The 23,629-nt window shown below is 44.7% G+C and overlaps 1 protein-coding gene across 1 annotated transcript in view; it reads right to left on the bottom strand.

Moving 5' to 3' along the window:
- Positions 1-23,629, bottom strand: part of FAM163A (family with sequence similarity 163 member A) — a 74,728-nt gene that overhangs the window by 7,351 nt on the left and 43,748 nt on the right. Inside the window, exon 2 of the mRNA XM_047753712.1 lies at positions 39-130. The gene's annotated coding sequence lies outside the window, so the exon portion shown is untranslated. The remainder of the gene's footprint in view (positions 1-38; positions 131-23,629) is intronic.

The raw sequence follows: 23,629 nt of genomic DNA, 5'->3' as shown, positions 1-23,629 counted from the left end.
TGAGGTTGGGGAGAGGGTGGCCTGTGCCTCACACTTACGTGAAATGGCTGGAGCAGCGATGACCCAGTCACGCAGGCTGTGGCTGAGTGGACAGCAGCTGGGGGTGTGTCATGGCCAAGGGCATCAGTCCCTGCCAGAGAAGAGAGGGGAGAAGGGTCAGTGAGAGCTGGAGAGGGAGGCTGAAAGGACGGAGGGGTGCATGCTGGCCCCTGGTTGTGATCCCAGGACTCCAGAGTGGATGTCCCCAAGGGGGCTTGTTTCCTGATCTCCACTGCTGCCTTGGTTGGAGGTCCCCCGTCCTAAAAATCTGAGATCAGTCCTATAAGGCCACATCCTATCCCGTCCTTGTTTCCTTCCCTCAGTGCTGCTACTGGGAACCCTCTGCCTGATGCAACAGCAGGATGCTGGACAAGAGCCTCTGTCTGCCCTGGGAAGGCAGGCTAAAGGGAGGAAGTCCGGCTTCCTCTTTCATGCTCCATTGGCAGTGCTGGAAGGGCTGGCAGTTTTGAGTCCAGTCCAAGAGTGCCACCTGGAGGAGCGAGAAGACATCCCCCCCCCCCACCTCCCTGCCGTCCTGGAGGCTGGAGGTGACCGGCAGATGCCCAGGGGCTGAGCAAGGAGCTGCCAAGGACTCCTGGAATAGAGGTGATGCGCTCGCCTGGGGTAAAGGCCTGGCAGGGAACTTCAGAAGAGCCCCCCAAAGCATTCACAAAAGCAAGAGCCAGTCTGAAGTTTCTCCTTGCTCTCTAACCAGTAAGAATTCCTCATTTCCATCCTGGCAGCTGATGAAACAGCAGCTCTCGGGGATGGTGGGAGAGAGGATAAGAGTTGGGGGAGGGTAGATGGCAGAGGACATTGCCACCACCCCAGCCACTTCCAGCCTGAAGCAGATTCAAACTGGAGGAAAGGAAACGATTAAAGCTGTCAGATGGGGAGTAGTCTGAGTATCACTCATGACTGACATTCTAATTTCTGAGCTGAAACTGTATCTGTACCTTAGAGTGACTATAAGACTATCACCTAAGAGTGAATGAAAAAGCAATGGGGCTGGCCCAAGCTTCTATTTAGGGGAAGGAGCCAATTTCTCCCATTGAATACACTTTAAAGGATTACTTGAGGAAAAAAAAAATCAAAGTTGCTTTTTGAGTATAAACCACACAACACGCTTGTTTAACAAACCAGTTACTTATAGAAAAATGACTTGTGGAAATGGACGCATTCTAAGAGATCTGGCCAATATCGCTATTACCTAGATGCAGAAACCAAGTTCAGAGAGGACAAGTGCCTTACTTAACCACACACAGCAAGATGGAGAGAGAGCTGGAGAAGCACTGGGAGCAGAGCCTTCTGGCCCCAGGCCAGGGCCCTGTCATGAGGATGCGGTCTCTCCTTCCAGAACCTTTGCACTTGTCTCACCAGGAGCTTAGGTGACCCCTGAAGTAGGATTTCTCAAATTGGCTTGATGGCTACAATCACCTGGGCCATATGTTAAACAGAGACTCCAGACCTACTGAAGCAGCGTCTCCAGGGGCAGGGCGGGGCCCAGGAATCGATCTTCAACAGGGTTGAGTCTTACCATCTGGCCCTTCTGGGAAGTGATGCAGGAATGAAGGTCTTTGGGAGGATTTCAAGCTGGAGGCAGCAGGGGTGGTGGGTGACCTTGCAGAGCCTGTGGCATCATCCTCTGCTGCCCATAACAAGACTGGCTCTGGATGCTGTGTCCTTGGGGCAAGCAGGCCAGAAGGAGAAGGAGGGGAGCACGAGGAGACCCAAGATACCTGGTGTCTCCGGGTGGGATGGAGCCAATAAACAGGTCAGGATGCAGGACTTTAAGGCCATTCTTCCAGTAAAGGCTGGGAGCACATTAAAAGCCTCCCTGACAGAAGGTGTTGCAAATAGGTTTCCCCCTCCCCAAAAGGTGCAGGGGTCTGTGCTCTCTCTCAAGGGCCCCTGCCCTCAATGACTTCAGTGCCCCAAGGCAGGGTGACCTCCCTCACTGCTTCCCTCACCCCCTCATGGTGGCAGGAAATGCTGCCGCAGCTGGCACCAGCACATGTAATTAATGATCAGCTGCCCTCTGCACCCTGCTCGGCCCCCTTAGGAGCACAAGTTAATTGGGGCCAAAGCACCGGCTGAGCTCAATTTCTTCCGATGCAATTAAGCCTTCTCCAATCATTTATTAACTCATGAAATTGACACAGCAGGTTAACAGCCTGGGAGAAGAGGAGCAGGTTTTTTTTTTTTTTTTTCCCCTTGTTTCCTGTCTTCTTGGACCTCAGCGCTGAGGCAGGGCTGGCCAAGGGGATCAGAGGAAAGGGATCCTTTTAATTTGGCCAATGCCAAGCCTGGACCCCTGGGATAAGCGTGGGATGAGTTGGTGGTCAGATTGGTTCCTCTGCCCCAGATGAAGTACTACAGCCCAAGAGGCATGTGGTTTGGGAAGGGGGGGCTAAGAGATACAAGGAACTTTCTGCAAATCGTCAAAGGAAAAAAGAAAACCTCAATGTAATAATGAGCAGTGGACAGGTGGTTTATTTAAAAAGCAATCCAAAGGCTGACAAGAAAATGAAGAGACGCCCACACTTATTAATAATCCGAGAAATGCGGGAGTTCTCTTCTGGTGCAGTGGGTAACGGATCTGGATTGTCAATGCTGTGGCTCAGGTCGCTGCTCTGGTGCAGGTTCGTCCCTGGCGGGGGAACTTCCGTGTGCTGTGGGCATGGCCAAAACAATAATCTGAGAAATGCAAACTGAAACCACAATGAACTATCACCCTCTACAGGGAGACTGGAAAAAATTAGGATGCTGGACAGTGCCAAGTGCTGCAGCACATGTGGGAACTTAGGGGCACGGCTGGTGGGATGTAGTTAGGACAGCTGTTGAGGGAGAGACCTGGCACTCCTTGGTCATATGGAGTTCACACATACCCCACGAAAGAGCAATTCCGCTCCTGGGTCTGTGTCCCCCAAATTTCTCAACATATCCATAAGGGGCTATGTGTGAAGATGTTCATTGCTGGGGGGGAACTGGAAGCAAGCTCAGTGATCATCGCTGGAATCAGGTAGATGCACACCTCAGAGGACAAGGCAACTCCAGAAAAGCAATGGACCAGATGGACTCCAGGAACACAGAGCAACCAGGATCAATCGCAGCATGGGGCTAAGTGAAAACAAACGAACAAACACCCACCCAGAGTACGATGTATAATACTACTTAGATAAATTAAAAGTACAAGCATACACATCAACACTTTACATTTTCAGGAACACATCCCCAAACCAAACACCGCCCCCCAGGCACCGAGGTCTAGAGAACAGATCGGTGGTTGCCAGAGGTGGGGTGGGGGTGGGAGAAATGGGGAAGGGAGTCAAAAGACATAAAATTCCACTTATAAAATAAATAAGTCACAGACAGGTAATGTACAGCATGGCGACTAGCATTCGTGATACTCTATTGCGGATTTGAAAGTTGCCATAAAGAAGATCTTACAGGTTCTCATCATAAAGAAAACATGTTTCGGTAACTATGTGGTCAGTTAAACACCCCGCAGTTGGTCTGTGAGGAAGGCTTTAAGACTGGAGAGGTCGTGACGTTTTTTGCATTGTCTTTGCAAACTGTTGGTAACTCACAAACGTGAGTGACATTTTTTTCTCACTGCAGCCAAATGAAGGGGCTGAGTTCAGTCCTGGGAGCATATCTGTGGAGTACAGATGCACTCACATTCAGCCCTCACAGGAGTTTAGAGTCAGAAGTGACCATGGGCCTGATGGCCCTTGGGACAGATTTTGGCTTCCTATAAGCCTTAGAATGCGGGTTAGAGCAAGTCCTATCTAGATTCTTAGAACACATGACCCCAGTGTGCACATGTGAAAACAGTTGGTCATTCTCCTCCATTCTGGCCTTGACTTGCCTCTCAGATAAAATGTGTCCCCAGGTCTGCTGATCATGACCTTCACTAGCGTGGTGACACAGGAGATGCTCAACTCATGTTTGTCACAGAAAGAGACCCAGGCCAGGTTTGTGGGACATCTTCCTCACCAATCGCCCACTCACCCCCAAAGCCACTGCCCACCTGTCCTGCCATGGAGCATCTTATGGGCACCCCCAGCCCCACCTGCCGCACCTCACAGCCTTCCGTAAGCTCTCTGCCTTCGACCCCCCCAGGGGCTAATAACCTGTAGGACACAGTGGGACTTGATTACATGTCATGGTAGCTGGGTGCAGGCTATTTTGTACAGACGAAGCTCATCTCTGCAGCTCTTGGGGCCAGGCTTCCTGATCATGGATCTGTTCTCTCTGCTTCAGAGAGATGGCTGCAGAGGCCAGCAAACATGTTAAGGGCTTGGTTCACCTTGGACTTGGGCTTCTTTCCCTTTCTGGGGAGGAGTCCATTACTGCTAACAGAGTTTTCCTGAGTCTTCTTGTCTGATATCCAGGCACGGCAATTGTTTGATTTCTCTTATTTGACAGAAAGCACTAAGTTCAGAAAGGCGAAGTGGCTAGGCTAAGGTCACACAGCTATTTCAGGGAGAGCTGGGACACACTGCCCACACCGTTCTTCCCAGACCACTATAGTTCTTGCTCTGCAGGGAACACATGCCCTGGGTCACGGGACCCATCTCTCTGCCATCCCAGCTCTTCTGACTCCACGTTCTACTTCCTGACTTGACTGTTTGCCGGAGGGACAGGGCATCACACCCCATGTGCTGGGAAGGGGTTCACTTTTCCTTTTCACGGGGTGTGTTGTTCTGCATTGTATGTGTGGATTTCTCTCCATCTGCATTTGCTCTCTACTGTTGTTTGAAAGGTGTTTTTTTTTAAGAAATAGCATTTATTTTTATTTTTTATTTTTTATGGCATATGGAGGTTCCCAGGCTAGGGGTCTAATCGGAGCTGTAGCCACCGGCCTACGCCAGAGCCACAGCAACGCGGGATCTGAGACACATCTGCAACCTACACCACAGCTCACGGCAACGCTGGATCCTTTACCCACTGAGCGAGGCCAGAGATAGAACCCGCAACCTCATGGTTCCTAGTCGTATTCGTTAACCACTGTGCCACGACAGGAACTCCTGAAAGGTGTTCTGAGATCCAGGCAGGAGGCCTCCAGCCCAATGCCTGCTGGACAAGCTTGTCTGGAAAGGCAGAAGCATCTGTGGGGTGTCTCGCTTGCTGGCAAGATGTCAGCAGACTGGAAGAGATCCAGACAAGAACCCAGGCCATTGAAGAGATGGACAGTTTGGTTTTTGAGGCCAGATGGAGAGGAGGGAAGAAGTGTTAGCCTAACAAGTGGACCAGAGGGAGCCAGCCTGTGAGGGACGCATCACAGGAACCCTAGAGTCTTCTAACTCAGGGGAGCATGAAGGGGGAGGCTTGCTCAAGGCTTTCCGGGGGACAGAACTCCATGGAAACTATGGGAGGGCTCCCACAAACCCCCATGGGCACACCTAGCACACACGGTAGGGTCCATGGGAGAGTCAGCAGGATCTGCAAGGAAGGTAGCCAGCTGGACAGAACAAAACTATACCCTCCTCCACCACAAAGAGTGGAGCACCCACCCTTACCCAGTGAGCAGAATGGGAATTCACATCCCAATATGATATCCAAATATGATGCGTCCTATTCTTTTTATATTTTTTTTGTCTTTTGGGGGCAGCACCTGCGGCATATGGAAGTTCCCAGGCTAGGGGTCGAATTGGAGATGCAGGTGCCACCTACACCACAGCTCACAGCAACACTGGATCCTTAACCCACTGGGCAAGGTCAGGGATCGAACTCGAATCCTCATGGATGCTAGTCAGATTCATTAACCGCTGAGCCACAACGAGAACTCCAAATACATGACCTATTCTTAATAGTTTACACACACACGTTCAAGTCCATTGCAGACTACATTACATATGGTTCCCAGCCCACCTTCTGAGTTTGGTAAATCTCAGCTCATTCTTTGGGTATCTTTATAAGTTCCAAGTTAAACTTCTCTAAAAATTGACCTACTTGACTCGTCAATTTGTGTTGTGCAGAGGGTGGAAAACTAAGCAAACAGCATCTGTATCACCATGAATCACATTTCTGTCTGCATTACATGCTCTGATTTCTCTGGCCATGGGAGGGGACTTGATGGCTCTTCCAGCTAACTCTTTATCACTTTGCACTCTGGAGATGGAGTGGGGAGGATTGTGCTGATTCTAAATTGCAGCCTCCAATTCCACTTCCACCTCCACCCCAAGCCGCAAAGAGCAGAGATGGAGACAGGAGTCCCACTTCATCCACTGGCACCTGGAGGTGAAAACTGCATGTGGTCAGCTTACCCATGAGGAAGCCTCCAGAACAGGCTGATCCAGATGAGCCATGCTCTTTCAGAAAACAGGTTAGAAGAGAGCAGTGTCACACTTTTTTGTGTGTATACCACAGGGAAAAATATAATGTTCATAGCCTTCCTGCTCCTTTGCTTTCTGCTAAACTATGTCCACCAGCTCATCGCCTGGCCTGGGCAGATTTAAATAAAAGATAAGTTGGGAGGTACCATGCTGTCTGAATTGATATGACCTGACCTGAATACACTTAGACCATGAGAGGAGAGGAGGAGAATTCAAGAGCTGGTGTGAAAGGTACTTGAAAAACACTCTGGAGAGACTATGAGGAGGAGGAGACGTGGGGTGGGTGCCATGTGCCTGAGATATTGGGAGAGACAGAGATGGGGAAAGAGGATTTTTAAGTTTTTTTTTATATATATATATTATGAACGAAATCGAGATTTCTCCCAAATCTTCAGTAAAGGTTTAAACTGCTTCCCAAATCGGTTTTGCATATTGAATTTGAATTTCTTTAAATGAGACACTTTGCACAGACTGAGCCCACAGGGCAATTTTTTTTTTTTTTTTTTTTTTTAGGGTCGCACCCATGGGCATATGGAAGTTCCTGGGCTAGGTGTCAAATCAGAGCTGCAGCTGCCGACCACGGCCACAGCCACAGCCACACAGGATCCGAGCCGCACTTGCGACCTACACCATAGGCCATGGCGGCGCTGGATCCTTAACCCACTGAGTGAGGCCAGGATTGGAACCTGAGTCCTCATGGATCCTAGTCAGGTTCATTAACTGCTGAGCCACAAAGGGAACTCCACTTTTCTTTTTCTTTTATGGATTATAATCATAAAGAAAGATGATGTGTCCAAAGAAAAATAACTGGTAGGAATTACCAGTAACTCTCAGAGATGGGAGAATGCCAATTTAAGTAAAGCTGAAAAGAGACAGATTAGCGTTTTTATCAACTTCCTAAATAAAAGACACAATGAATACAGGGATTTGGAAGGAAACATGAATGATAAACACTTCCTCAAACTGTTCCTAACAGGCCACTCCTCTGGGACCAGCCAACATAGTCCTGGCCTAGGATAGCAGAGGCCCTGCCTGCATCTGGGTCTCTCACCTGGGGGGATCAGAAGGATTTTTTTAAAAACTCCTCTTATTTGAATAATCACTTAATTTCATACACTCTTCCTACTACTTTTCACTTTTCTTACTATCATCTTTGAATACTACCCACCAGGTATATTAACACATTGTCATAGATACTGCAAATGTTTTTCCCAGTACAGAGTCCTTTTCCAAGTAAAAGTTTTACATTTTTAGGGAGCTAAATCTTTTATCACTTTTTCTTTCCTACTTGGCTTAGGAAGTTTTCTTGCACATAAGGTTATGTAAGGAATTTTTCATTTTTAAAATTTAATTATTCATCTTGCAGGGATCTGTTTTTATACTCTTAGGGTTTCTGTTTTAGTTAGATGTTTTGTTTTGTTTTTTTTTAGATAGAGAGCCAATTCTGGCAGGTGAGTCCAATTTTCTTAGAATTAAATTATCATCTTTGGTACATATTAATTTCAGGTCTATTTATATACATATCTGTTTCTGAATTGCCTATTCAGTTCTATTTATCTATCTGCCTACAGTTATTCCTATACCTATGCCCTAGTGTTCTTATTGCCTTTTTTAAATTTAATTTTTATTTTATATTGGAGTATAGTTGACTTACAATGTTGTGTTAGTTTCAGATGTACAGCAAAGTGACTCAGTTATAATATACATATTGCCGTTCTTTTTCAGATTATTTTCCCATATAGATTATTACAGAATATCGAGTCAAGTTCCCAGGGCTATACAGGAGCTCCTTGTTGATTTAACTATCTCACATATTAGTAATGTGTATATGTTAATTCCCAACTCCTAGGCAATCCCTCCCCTCCATGTTTCCCCTTTGGTAACCATGAATTTGTTTTCAGAGTCTAGAGCCTTTCTGCAAATCAGTTCATTTGCATCATTTTTAATACTGCTGCAAATGGCATTATTGCATTCTTTTTTATGGCTAATACTCCACTGTATATATGTGCCACATCTTTATCCATTCCTCTCTTGATGTACATTTAGGTTGCTTCCATGTCCTGGCTATTTAAATAGTGCTGCTATGAACAGCAGTATCTTTTCAAATTATGGTTTTCTCTGGATATATGCCCAGGAGTGGAATTGCTGGATCATATGGTAGTTCTATTTTTAGTTTTTTAAGGAACGTTCATACTGTTCTCCATAGTGGTTGTACCAATTTACATTTCTACCAACAGTGTAGGAGGGTTCCCTTTTTATCTGTACCCTCTCCAGCGTTTATCGTTTATATACTTTTTGATGATGGCAATTCTGACTGATAATAAGGTTAGCTCATCGTAGTTTTGAGTGGCATTTCTCTAATAATTAGTGATGTTGAGCATCTTTTCATGTACTTTTATGGTCACCTGTACGTCTTCTTTGAAGAAATGTCTATTTAGATCTTCTGCCCATTTTTTGATTTTTTTTTTAAAATATTGAGCTGCACGAGCCGTTTGTATATTTTGGAAATTAATCTCTTGATGGTCACATCATTTACACACAAATATTTTCTTCTAGTCTGTAGATTCTCTTTTCAATTTGTTTTTGGTTTCCTTTGCTGTGCAAAAGCTTTTAAGTTTAATTCGGTCCCATTTGTTTATTTTTATTTTCTTATTCTAGGAAGTGGATCCAAAAGGATATTGCTGCAATTTATGTCAAAAAGTCTTCTGCCCATGTTTTCCTTTAAGAGTTTTATAGTATCCAGTTTTTACATTTAGGTCTTTAATCTATTTTGAGTTTATTATTGTGTATCATGTTAGAGAAGGTTCTAATTTCATTCTTTCCCATGTAGCTGTCCAGTTTTCCCAGGACAATTTATTGAAGAAACTGTCTTTACTATATATTCTTGCCTCCTTTGTCATAGATGAATTGACCATAGGTGCATGAGTTTATTTCTGGGCTTTCTGTCCTGTTCCATTCATCTGTAAGTCTGTCTTTGTGCCAGGACCATACTATTTTGATGACTGTAGCTTTATGGTATAGTCTGAAGTCAGGGAGTCTGATTCTTCCAGCTCCATTTTTCTTTCTCAGGATTACTTTGGCTATTCGGGGTCTTTTGTGTCTCCATACAGATTTAAATTTTTTTATTCTACTTCTATGAAAAATGCCACTGGCAATTTTATAGGGATTGCATTGAATGTGCAGATTGCCTTGAAGTAGTATAGTCATTTTGACAATATCGATTCTTCTAATCCAAAAACATGGTCTATCTTTCCATCTGCTTGTATCCTCTTTTATTTCTTTCATCAGTGCCTTACAGTTTTCAGAGTATAGGTCTTTCGTCTCTGTTTTTAAGACTGGTAAGACTATATAATATATTTATTAGGGTATAGTTGATGTACAATATTATACATAAGTTTCAGGTGTACAACATAGTGATTTATAATATAAATATTCCACTATAGTTATTATAAAATATTGGCTGTGTTCCCTGTGTTGTACTATATATCCTTGGAGCTTATTCAGAATATATGCATGGTTTAGACATGGTAGTTTGTTCTTAATTCTCTACCCCATCTTGCCTTCTTCCCTCTCCCAACTGGTAACCACTAGTTTGTTCTATCTGTGAGCCTATTTCTTTTTTGTTATATTCACTAGTTTGTTTTATTTTTCAGATTCCACATTTAACTGATACCATACAGTATTTGTCTTTCTCTGACTTATTTCGCTTAGCAAAATACCCTCCAAGTCCATCCATGTTGCTATAAGAGGCAAAATTTCACTCTTTTTTATGGCTGAGTGGTATTCCATTTTACGTATATGTGTGTATATACCACATCTTTACCCATATTGATGGGCACTTAGGTTGCTTCCATACGGTAAGACTATATTTTATTTTATTTTTTTTAGGGCTGCACCCATGGCACATGGAAATTCCCACGAGAGGGGTCATACTGGAGCTGCAGCTGCCAGCCTACACCACAGCCACAGCAATGCAGGATCTGAGCCATATCTGCAACCAACACCGCAGCTCAGAGCAATGCCAGATCCTTAACCTGCTCAGAAAGGCCAAGGATCAAACCCATGTCCTCATGGATACTAGTTGGGTTCATTACCATTGTGCCATCATGGGAACTCCAAGCCTATATATAAAATTTTCATTGCTCTGTAACATACACAAAGTGCACAAATCATAAATAAGCATCTTAATGAGCTTCCTCACATTGAATACACCCATGTAACCTGCCCCTAAAAGCTGATCTTGGGGCTCTGGCTTGTGAGTCTGTTTTTACTCTCAGGCCTGAGTGTAGACTTTCTCATGGCTACTAGCCCCTTTGCCACTAGCTCTTGGGCCATAGCTTCTTAAACAAGTTCAGGGCCTCATAACAAGAAGCCAAGGCAGGGAAGATTGCTGGAGCTGGACTATGACAAGGGGAGAAATGCGAACTTTTGCCCCAGAGCTTTCCCACCTGGAAAGGGCACCCAACTGTATTGTCTGTAAATTAGCAAAGAAGAAAAATGACTGAAGCCTGAAGCCTCTCACTTTCCTCTTACCAACAGCAGGAAGAGCTGGGTCATTCCCCTGTCGAATTCCACTGTCCAGGTGGTAGGGCTGGGAGCACCTGGGACGCAGTGCCCTTGAGAGGAAGGGGTGTGTGCAGGGGCTGCTGCCTCCTTTCTTGGTACAGAGAGCCCTCAGGGGAGGACATCCAGCCAAACATCGAAGCTGCTCTGGGTAGTATAAAATGATTTCTCTTTTGCAGATTGGGAAATCTTTATGGGTGATGCTGTGTTTAGGAAATTTTCCCCTTAATTTGAATTTAGATTGAACTGTCTCTGAGAACTATTTGACCTTGGAAGATATGATGAATTGTGTGTGTATTCACACACAAGCTCAAACCAACACCAACCCTCTGGGGTACTGCAGTAGGCACCCCTGCACATCACATTACCTGAGAGAGAGAGGCAGAGGTAGAGACAGACAACTTGGAGGACTGAAGACCAACCTCGACTGGCTTGTGCTGCTGAAGCCTCTCCCCCACCCACCAAATGCCTGATGTGATTCTGGATCAGGTGGCTCAGATGCTGGGAAATGGCCTGCTGCCATACCATGATGTCCTTGCATTGCCAAGAAGTGACAAGAGGGACAAATCCTAAGGAACAATCAAATCCTGTAGGTCGTGGACTAAAGAATGGTCCCCTCTGAGAAAGAGGAAAAGAGGAAGAAGAAAAGGGAGAGAACTTGCTTTCTGTCCCCTTGGATTATGGTATGAGTCTGGCTTGGCTCAACATCCACTTAAATTTTCTTCCTCCTTGGACATTCTCATCGTGATGCAGCAGAAATGAATCCAACCAGGAACCATGAGGTTGCAGGTTTGATCCCTGGCCTTGCTCAGTGGGTTAAGGATCCAGCGTTGCTGTGAGCTACAGTGTAGGTCACAGATGTGGCTCGGATCCCGTGTTGCTGTGGCTGTGGTGTAGGCTGGTAGCTGCAGCTCTGATTTGACCCCTAGCCTAGGAACCTGCATATGCAGGAGGTGCAGCCCTAAAAAAGCAAAAAAATTAACAAAATAATAAATTCTTTCCTCCTTGCAGAATGTGCCCATCTAATTATCCCAAGCCTGCCAATCAAAACTGTTACATGCACAGGTCTCGGGGGTGGGAGATTGGAGGCAAATGTGACTTCTCCATCCCACTGATCCACAGAGGCTAATGCAACAGAGGCAACATCCAACCAGAAGGCCAGAGGGCCAGAAGGCAGAAAAACAACCAAAGTGTTGCAGAGAGTGGCAGGGAGAGTATGAGAAGGAACATACTGGGTGGAAATGCTGATGCTGACAGCTAACTTGTGATCGGATGTGGCCTGCTTCCTTGTTTTCTTAAATTTTCTAGAGAAGGTGTGAGGTAGGGGAAAGGGGAAAGGTAGAAAGACAACACCCGAGTAATGGAAGAAATGAACTGAAATATGCCTCTGTGTAACTTCTACCTGTTCAAGCTGGTTTGCCTTCAAGGGTCATTTATGATGGATCCCTCTCTCTTCAAAAGACAGTCTTGTCAACCTCTCAAGACAGACAGCATGCCATATATCTGTGCTCAGCTAGTTGCTGTGAAGAGAAGCCCACCCACCCGGGGCCTGGGTATTTGGCAGGTGGCCTTCCATGTGGTAATGCAGGGATGCAGGGTCCTCCCATTTTGCCTCCAGTCATCCGACAGAGGATGAGTAGAGGATCATGGGAGGAAGGGTTTTGTGGGCCAGACCCGGAGGTGGCGCACAACATGTCCACTCACATGCCACTGGTCAGAGTCCAGGCATGGGCTGCACCCAAGTGCAAGGGAGGCTGGGAGGCGCAGAGGGCTGAGCGTCTGGGAAGAAAGAGGACCGGGATTTGTAGAGTTGAGTCATCTTTGCCACAGTCCCTACCTTCTAGTCCATCCTTAGTCCTTGGCATTAGCTCTTTGCACTTTTGCTCCAGTAACACTGAAATGCATGTCTTTTCCCAGGTAAGCCATCTTCTCTCCTCTTGTCTCTGCAGCTTTATAAACACTGTCCCTTCATCCTAGGCCGCCTTCTCTCCACCCATAACTATCTGGCAAATTTTTCTTAACTCCTTAGGAATCAGATCAAGAACATGTCTGCCTTTTTCAGGCATTCCATGACTTCTCTAGGCAAACTCAGCACTTTCTCATTCTGTACTTTATCCCTCCTTCATAGAACTTGCGTAGTTTATAATTCATAATTTCTAATTGTTTTGAGATGGACCTGTCTCCTTTGCTAAACTTCAAGCCCAGTGTAGGCAGGAATGGTGTGTTTATCTCTGCACCTGCTTGGCAGAGCGCCTGGCATGAAAAGGACTCAGTAAATGCTTATTGATTGAATAAATGAACAAAAGACAGAACATTTCCCCTGCTTTGCTTTTTTTTCCTGGCTAAATATTTCCTTCTCCCTTTCCCCAAGTAGCATGGCTTCCAGTCTCTTCATCATTCTTGTCTCCATCTTCCGCATGAGCTCCAATTTGTCTAATTCATCATCCAGTGTGGAGCCCCAGATGTGAAGAGGGCACTCAGGGTTTGAACTGATTGGTGCTGGACTCACTGTGCTGGCTTTGTTCCCTTACTCAAGACTAAAATTGATGGCAGGTGTGGGACAGGGCCTCAGATATGATCAGAGACCCTTCTCTCCCCTCGGAATGCTTTCCCCCAGCCAAGCACATCTGATGTACCGCTCCAGAACCATCCCTTCAGTCAGGACATTTTCAAGACCTTCGGGGAGGGGTGTTAAGTTTAGATGTAGAAGGCATTGCTGGGTTGTATGGGATTTTGAAAGTTATGCCAGATGCTTCTGTGTCCATAGATAGAAGTGGTCACAGTGCTGCAGACTTTCTTTCTTAGCGAGATCACTTGAGAGCCTCTTTCTGCCACGTAGATATCAAGGACTGGTCTGGTGGATTGAAACGCAACATCTAGTTCATTCTTCTCCTGCGGGTTTTACGGCAAGGCAGTGGCTAGAACGCTAAAAGTGACATTTTTCAGACTCCTTGGCAGTTAGGATTCCGGGTTAGTTAAGGGTGGCCGATCAGATGGACTCGCACGAGATCTGGAAGGTAGAAGTAAGGCAAAAGCTGCTTTTCTGCTACTTCTGCTGCCACACGAGGTGATTGACACATGGAGGTTACTGTAGCAGAGTTAGCACAAGTCTCAGTGACTCTCAAGAGACAGGGCTAGTGGCATTTATTTATTTATTTATTTATTTGCAGTGGTGGATCTAGCAGGATCTCTGTGGTTCTGGAGGCAGTTGTTGTGGTGGAAGCTTCCTGACCTCTGGGTTACAGCTAAGGCCATGTATGTTTACAGTCAGCAGCTCTGGTCTTAGCTTTGTGATCCCTCAGATTCCTGATGCGGTGCTATTGTTCCAGGGGTCATTTATAGGGGCTTAGCCTAGAGACTGCCCCCTTAAGACTGTCAATGATTTATAAGCACCTAATCTCCTGTATTAAATACCTTTCTCTTAAAACAGCTAAAATGAGGAGTTCCCATCACGGCGCAGCAGAAACAAATCTGACTAGGAACCATGAGGTTGTGGGTTTGATCCCTGGCCTTGCTTAGCAGGTCAAGGATCTGGCATTACCATGAGCTGTGATGTAGGTCGCAGACACAGCTTGGATCTGTGTAAAATATGGATAACATGGAAAAAAATTGAATGTAAAGAAACAAAGGAATGGAGTACACAGTGCTGGGCTGGGAGTGGAAGTGATGCTAAAGATTGTAAATACCACCCCCCTTTTTATATCACTTTCTGTAATGCTGTTTTATAATAAATTTTTATAAACTCTCTTTTGTTCTATAAATCCTCTTTAGATTAATTCTTATGTTTTTCAGTAATTCTGGCCACTTTGATAACCCTCCCCTATGCCCCCTTCTTCCACCTCGCCAAGTGTTCATCAGGTGCTTCTCTCTGGGGTTACAGAATGGCATCCGTGGCTACACATTTCCAGGGTGACTATGTGGGGAAAGAGCCCGGGCCTGAGCTGGAAGCCCCAGGTTAAATTCCTGTTGTATAAACCTTCACCTTTAGCATTTCCTTGTTACCTGAGTTCATTCCCATGTAGTATCTGAATTCCTTTCCAGATGCAAACCCTCCCGATGCCTATCTAAATAAATACCTTGTATTATCCGTAGCATCTAGAGAGGGTTCTGTACTGTGGGTACTCATATTTGTTAAACCAAAGTCATACATATAAAAGTATCATATAAGCTCTTCATAAAAGCAAGGGATTACTCTTTGTTTATTCTCAATTTTTGTAGAATTTTAAGTTATAAATTATTCAATTTATTCAAATTTTAAGAAACAGAACAAGAGTTCACCCATTTCCCCACATCTCCCACCACCTCTGGTAACCACCAATCTGAACTTGGTTTTGTTTGTTTTAGACTCCACATGTAAGAGAAATCATATGGTATATCTCATTCTTTGTCTGACTTATTTCACTTAGCATAATGCCCTCAAGATCCATCCATGTGGTTGCAGATGGAAAGATTTCACTCTTTGTTATGGATGAACAATTTCTCTCTCTCTCTAATTTACTTATCCATTCATCCCTTGATGGATGGGTAACACTGGCCTCATAAAATGAATTTGGAAGAGTTCCCTCCTCCTCCAGTTTTGGCGGAGAGTTTAAAAAGGACTGATAATTCTTCTTTGACTGGAAGAATTCACCAATGAAACTGTCTGGTCTGGGATATTGTTTGTTAGGAGTTTCTGATTACTGATTCAATCTTACTAGCAATTTGTCCAGATTTTCTATTTTGACATGGTTCAGTCTTAGTAGGTTGTATGTTTCTAAGAACCTATTCATTTCTTCTAGGTCATCCAACTCATTGCCATATAACTTCACAGTGGTCTCTTATGATCCTTCCTATTTCTGGGGTATCCGTTGTAACATCTCCTCTATCATTTCTGATTTTATTTCTTTGAGTCTTCTCTCTTTTTTCTTGGTGACCCTCTGAGCAAGAGTAGGGATCAAACTTGCATTCTCATGGAGACAACTTTGTCCTTAACCTGCTGAACCACAACAGGTACTCCAAGGCATTTTTAAAATTTCTCTTTTGAGTTCCTCCTTGATCCACTGGCTGTTTAGTAGCATGTTGTCTAAATGCCACATATCTATGAGTTTTCCAGTTTTATTTGTGTAAGTAATTTTTTTAATGGTAATATATATTTTTAAATTATTATTATTATTTTTAATAGTTATTTCCCCAATACATTTTTTTTTCTACTGTACAGCATGGTGACCCAGTTACACATACATGTATGCATTCTATTTTCACACATTATCATGCTCCATCATAAGTGACTAGACATAGTCCTCAGGGCTACACAGCAGAATCTCACTGCTAATCCATTCCAAAGGCAATAGTTTGTATCTATTAACCCTAAGCTCCCCAACCACCCCACTCTCTCCCCTGCCCCCTTGGCAACCACAAGTCTATTCTGCAAGTCCATGATTTTCTATGTAATTAATTTTTCATTTCATGTGGTAGAAAAAGACACTTGATATGATTTCAGTCATCTTAAATTTATTAAGGCTTGTTTTGTGCCCTAACATGACCTATCCTGGAAAATATTCCATGTATACATGGAAGAATACATGAGAAGAATGTGTATTCTGTTGTTTTTGGATGACATGTTCTGTAAATATCTGGTAAGTCCCATTTATTCTAACAGGTTGTTTAAAGCTGATGTTTTCCTACTGATATTCCGTCTGGATGATCTATCCATTGAGGTAAGTGGGATATTAAAGTCCCCTACTACTATTGTATTGCTGTCTGCTTCCCCTTTAGGTCAATTAATATCTGCTTTATATATTAGGTGCCAGTAGGTTTGGTGTATAAGTATTTACAAATGTTATACTTTCCTGTTGGACTGACCTTATATCATTATATTTACCATAAATGCCCTTCTTTGTCTCTTATTATAGGTGTTTGTTTGTTTGTTGCCTTTTTAGGGCCACACCCATGGCATATGGAGGTTCCTAGGCTGGGGTTGAATGGGAACCATAGCCACTGGCCTACACCACAGCTACAGCAACATCAGATCCAAGCTGCGTGTGTGACCTACACCACGGCTCATGGCAACACTGGATCCTTAACCCACTGAGCAAGGCCCAGGATCGAACCTGTGTCCTCATGGATCCTAGTCAGATTCATTTCCACTGAACCATGACAGGAACTCCATAGTCTTGTTTTAAAGTCTGTTTTTGTCTGATATAAGTATAACTGCTCCAACTTTCTTCTGTTTCCAGTTGCATGGAATATCTTTCCATTCTTTCACTTTCAGTCTGCATCCTTGCATTTATAATGAGTTTCTTGCAGGCAGCATATAGATGGGTCTTGTTTTTAAAAAATATTCAGTTATTCCATGTGTTTTGATTGGAAAATTTAGTCCATTTAACGTAATTGTTGAAACATATGTGCTTGTTGCCATTTTGTCAACTGTTTTCTGGCTGTTTTGTAGTTCCTTTCTGTTTTTCTTTGTTTTTTGTTCTTTTTTTTTTTTTTAAGTTAGTACTATTACAACAGTATGAGAAGTTCCTAAAGTATGCCTGACTACCACCTGCAACGGAAATGTCCAGGATACTAGTTTAAAAAATCCAGATTCCTGGAAACCCCTAGATCTAGTAAACCAGACTCTCTGTGGGTGACGGCTGGTGATGTGAATTTTAAGGTGATTATTCAATTTATGGCCTGAACTGGCACCTTTTGAGTAAAAGGAGGAACTATTAATAATTATGCTGGGACAACTGGCATAAACCAGGATAGTCACCCTCCTTTCAAGTATTTCCCTTTACATGAAGTGTGAGAACCACTGTCCGAGGTTCTAATTCTTTCATAATGAATACCCGGTGTCTTCCTTTCATTCCCTACCAGGTCACAACAAGGACAAGGTCCTGAGCCAGCAGGTTGAGCAGGCAGCTGCAGTACTTCCACAGGGCTGGGCAGAAGCAGAAGAGGGATGAGAATGTGGGAACAAGGACAGCTGCTGTCCTAGGCAAGTCTTGACCCACCATAGCCTCCTGTTACCTTGAGAGATGCTGGCTATGGCCACCATGGACGAAACCAGCAGGACTAGTGCTAGGATCCCCCTCACTAGCCTTCAAGGACCAGGCTGTTGTCATCCAGAGAAGGGGCTTTAAAGGGGATTTCGTTCATGCGAATAATGTCCCATATTCAACAGTGAGAATGAACACCTGTGAAGGGTCAGACAGCCAACAATAACCACCTAGCATGCTGTAGGGCTCTGCCATTTGCCTGCTGCCCAGTGCGGTATTTAAGACAGTGGCAGGGCCTCTAGCTCCTGGGGCCAGGCTGTGGTTTCCTTCCAGGGAACTTGTCCTCTGTTCATTTTGCCTTTTTTAATTTACAATCACGGAAAAGCACCCAGTTCCATCAAAGCCAGTTCTGAGAACTTTGAGCCTAAGAGAGCTAAAAAAAATGACACCTGAAATACTAGTCTCTGACCCATCTCACCGGGATCCCTTGAGATTTAATAAGACACCATCTACCGCTGAGGTTTTCGCTGTCTCCTAAGAGCATTAAGCCCAGCAGTCCACAGAGTCTCTGCATGAACATTTACTCGTGCTTTTCCTCTTTTCTACGCTTCATCCTCTATTCACGCATGTACTTTTCTGTGTGGGTGAGACAAGCCCATAACCTACTATGTGAATGGACTGATGAACCCTCGGATTTGTACTTTTTTTTTTTTTTTTTGCAGATACTTGGAATTTTGGAAAGCGTAAGCAGCTTTAAAATAAGGTTTTAATTATGCCATAGCTAACAGACTGCTTAGGGTGATATATGTGACCCACATAGACCTTTATGTATTCCCTGCCATTGGGGCATAGAGGGAACGGATCATGTTCGCAGCCAATCAAGAGAACAATCATTAACGAAACTGGGCTTGTTGCGCTTGCCCAAGATACTGGAGAAAGGACGGGACGAGAGGCTATGATAACTGTTGTCAAATACCTGAAGACCCGTCCCTTGAAAGAAAGACTTGTTTTGATGTTTTCTTTTGGTTCCATTAAGCCATGCGACTCCATGCTTTCTTTTTTATGCTATTCCCCTCCCTGCTGTCTCCACCTTTTTTTTTTTTTTTTTGTCTTTTTGCCATTTCTTGGGCCGCTCCTGCGGCATATGGAGGTTCCTAGGCTAGGGGTCGAATCGGAGCTGTAGCCACCAACCTACGCCACAGCCACAGCAAGAGGGATCCGAGCTGCATCTGCGACCTACACCACAGCTCACAGCAACGCTGGATCCTTAACCCACTAAGCAAGGCCGGGGATCGAACCCGCAACCCCATGGTTCCTAGTCGGACTCGTTAACCGCTGAGCCATGACAGGAACTCCCCTCTCCACCTTTTTTAAGTGCCACTTCCTCCATGAAACCTTGCCACAACAGAGACAGGTGTCCCTTCTGTCCCCTCTGTCAGATGGCCAGCATTTACCACACCGTATTATTATTATTATTTTGTCTTTTTGCCATTTCTAGGGCCACTCTCTCGGCATATGGAGGTTCCCAGGCTAGGGGTCTAATCGGAGCTGTAGCCACCGGCCTACGCCAGAGCCACAGCAACATGGGATCCGAGCCGCGTCTGTGACCCACACCACAGCTCACAGCAACGCCGGATCCTTAACCTACTGAGCAAGGCCAGGGACCGAACTCGCAACCTCATGGTTTCTAGTTGGATTTGTTAACCACTGCGCCAAGATGGGAACTCCACACGGTATTATTTTTAAAACTTCTTATTATCTCTGGGTCTCATCCACGAGAGTGTGGAGCCCTTGAGGGAGGATCTGGGGCACACTTTGCTATTTCAGCCCCTAATACAGAATGAATGGAAGGTCATTATTTGGGAGGAGCTTTTTGCTCTCAGGGCTCTGTAAGGTGATGGGGTCATCATCAACTCCTTTCATTGATTAGGTAACTGAGTCTCAGAGAGAAGACGTGACGCACCCAGGCTCCCATAAGTAGCATGTGGTGTTGCAGACTTGTTCTCAGGTTTTCTAGGTGGAACGCCAGCTTCCTCACAACGAGAAAAAGTGTGAGAGCACCGAGGCAATACTAACAAGCAAGCCACTATTTAGTGGCACTAACTATGTCGCTCCTTCCTGGGACTGGGCCTTCTATTAAGATATCAAGACTGGAAAATGTCCTCGGAGAATCAGAGAACGGATGGGTGGGGACTGGGAAGGAGGGAGAAATGGGCGAAGGTGGTCAAAAGGTACAAACTTTCAGTTACAAAATAAGTAAGTTGTGGGAATTAATGCATAGTGTGGTGACTATCGTTAATGGTATTGCATTGAGGAGTGCCCGTCGTGGCGCAATGGTTAACAAATCCGACTAGGAACCATGAGGTTGTGGGTTTGATCCCTGGCCTTGCTCAGTGGGTTAAGGATCTGGCATTGCCGTGAGCTGTGGTGTAGGTCGCAGACGCGGCTTGGATCCCGTGTTGCTGTGGCTCTGGCGTAGGCTGGCAGCTATAGCTCGGATTAGACCCCTAGCCTGGGAACCTCCATATGCTGCGGGAGCGGCCCTACAAAAGGCAAAAAGACAAAAAATAAAAAATAAAAATAAAAAAATAATATTGCATTGAATATTCAAAAGTTTCTAAGAGAGAGTAGATCTTAAAAGTTCTCATCGCAAGAAATAATTGTAACTATGGTGTGGGGACAGATGTTAGATTTATGGTGGTGATCACGGCATGATGTATATAAATATGGAATCACTATGCTGTACATCTGAGACGAATACGTCAATTTTACCTTAAGAAAGGAATGAATAATGTTGACCATAGATATTTATTACCCATGACAATTGTTTGAAGTGGGAATATTTCATTTTACAAATGAGGAAACTGAAGGTCAGAGAGATTAAGAAACTGGTCCATCCAGTAAGCGGCAGCACCAGGGTTTGGATCCTGGTCTATACGGCACCGAAGCTCATTAACCTCTGCACTCTATTGCTCAAAAGAGTAAGCCTTCCATTCATACCACTGTTACTTCTGGAAAAGGAAGGTCAACTTTCACTCCAAAGAAAGGAGCACTTTTTAGAAGTGAGAAGCTGCTGAGACAGAGTGGTCTAGTGACTCAGGAGGCAGGGAGGCCAACGCCACTCGTAACTGGAGGTGTTTTAGCATTTGATGGGAACCCGAGCTTGGCTCAGATGACAAATGCAGGCCACACACCATATGACTAAACATCTCAAGGTTAAAAATCAAGCTCGCACCTGTGAAATAGAGTGTTCTGTCCTCCTGCCTCGATGAATAGACTTTGTGACACCTGGACATCCAGGTTCCATTCTAGGATGCCAAGACTACTTGGAGCTCCATGCTTGCAGGGAGGCAGCACAGGGACAGCTGGCCCACTTGCCAGCCTGCAGCCCATCTCCTCCTCTTTCCACTCCAGACTTGCTCCTATGCCCCTGAGGGGCCTTGTATGCATGAAGTGCAGACACTCCAGCCTGAAAGTCTAGGCTCCGTTCACTGTCCCCAAAGAACTGCTCAGAAATACGCATACTCGTGGAGGGACAGACAAAGGAGAAGAGGTCTGAACAGGTGGGAAGCAGCTCAGAATTGTTTGGACAGGGCAAAGGTTTGGTTTGTTTGTTTTGCTGTGCCCACAGCATGCCAAAGTTCCCAGGTTAGGGATCAAACCCACACCACAGCAGTGGCCCAAGCCACAGTAGTAACAAGGTCAGACCCTCAACCGTGAGGCTACCAGAGAGCTCCAAAGGTATGGTTTCCAAAGAGAAGGCACAGACACCTCCTTTGACCCTACAGACTTGTCCTCAGGTAGGAGGGGCATGGCCAAGGAGGGCCAGGGCGGGAGCTTCTCTTGCCTGGGTCTAATGGCTACTTCCAATATCAGAGTTCCATGATATTAAGTTCCTTGGGTCTGTCCTTTCTTTTGGATGTTTATGTTACCTGAGTTTAAAATCTTCTGTCTGGGACAAATACATCCAGGATGGATAATTCTGAGCTGGCCATGAGAGAAGCTTTGTGAGGCTATTAGATTTTGTGTGCAGTGGCCTAAAAAAGGAATATTGCTAGAAAAACCTAGACAAGATAGTTGGTGGAAACAAATGCATTTCCTTTTGTTTTTGCTCTTTTGTCTCTGTCTGGCTGCCCATACAATGTCCTTTTTTAAAAGAATGTTCTGGGCTTTGGGGACTTTTCCTCCTTTATCCCACAACTTTCTTCTGCTGATCGCTTCTCTTTCTTTATTCTCGGATGTTTCAAAGGCCACCATCTTCCCAAGTCTGTCCAGAATCTGAAATGGAGTTGCCTTCTCCACCGCCCTCCCCGCCCCTGACAGTAGACCTCTTCTACAGCAAATATCTTAGACAGAAATCCTAGTCTCTGAGAGGGCTCACTGCTATCTACCCACATCAGCAGAAAGACGAGTTTGGCCTCTTAGAGGGAACAGCAGCTACAGAGGCCAGGTTTGTCTTGTTCACCAAACCAAAGTTCCCTTTACCCCAGCTTATATCTGCAGGTGGGTTGAAAGGTCTGTTTAGGGCTGGGTTAAAAATATAGATTCTAGAAACTGTGGACCAGATTGGATTGAAACACTGGTCCACAGCCTATTAGCTTTGTAATCTTGGACAAATCATGTAGTCACTTTGGGCATCAGTTTTCTATCTCTAAAATCTCTAAAATGGGGATGCTAAAAAATTATCATAACTATGTCATAGGGCCATTAGGATGAAAAGATTCATAAAAAGCTCTTAATGTTTCAGTGACTAGCACATAACATCTCCTCAAAAAAAAAAAAAAAATGTCAGCTATTATTAGAGCCTCCTACTTCTGTTGATGGTATTAGGGCTTGGAACCTTGGTCTGATCACTGATATCTTTTAACTTCTCCTGTATTTAATCATCTGTCTCCTCCTTTCTATGCCCACTGCTGCCATCTGAGTTGAGGGTCACATGTCAAAAGGTTGTCCTTTTCTTACCAATCTCTTCTTTCCATCTTTTCTGTGTACTGCTGTATTTGCCTTTTCCTAAATCATTTTTGGTTATGTTCTTTCCTTCCTCTAGAACATTCTGGACTCACCACTGCCCACTGCACAGACACAAACTTGCCTGTTCAGCAACCCCCCCCAGTCCTTCTTTTCACCCTTATCTCCCCCCGAAATATGAGTCTTCAGGTCAAACCAGATTGGTCTATTTGTGAATCCTGGCAGTCAGATGTCTTGCATTTAAATCCACTGTGTGCCATCTATTAGTTGTGTGACCTTGGACATGGCTCGTAGTTGTGTTGAGCCCACGTTCTCATGCTGCAGAAAGGGGGTGGTAAGACTACTTTATTGTGGAATGACTTTACCTTCCTTCCAGGGCAGCCATGTGGACCAACTAAGATAATGTGATGGCACTTTGTAAACTTAAATCACTCTACAAATATTAGATTTTTAGTCTTTGCAGGTCTGGTCCAGAAGACGGCTTAATCTTTCCTTTTAAGGGGCACCTCAATGCAAACTTCCCAGATCATCAAATCTAGGACTTCACAATGTTTGAAAATGAGAAAAAGGATGAGAAAGAAGAAAGAGGATGGGAGAAGAAGAGGAGAGAGAAGAATCTAATCTCCTCTCCTAGGAAGGCACTGAAAGACTTTGAGATGAAGTAACTGGAAATTTTCATTTATTTTAAATCGGTTTAATGACCAACCAGAGCCATCTTTGGGCTCATTGAAAGGGGTCTGGTGAGTATGTTTTTGG

Source organism: Phacochoerus africanus, chromosome 11 (genome assembly GCF_016906955.1).
Source record: "Phacochoerus africanus isolate WHEZ1 chromosome 11, ROS_Pafr_v1, whole genome shotgun sequence".
NCBI lineage: Eukaryota > Metazoa > Chordata > Mammalia > Artiodactyla > Suidae > Phacochoerus > Phacochoerus africanus.
The sequence above is the reverse complement of the archived record's forward strand: the minus strand, read 5'-3'. Positions and strand labels throughout refer to the sequence as shown.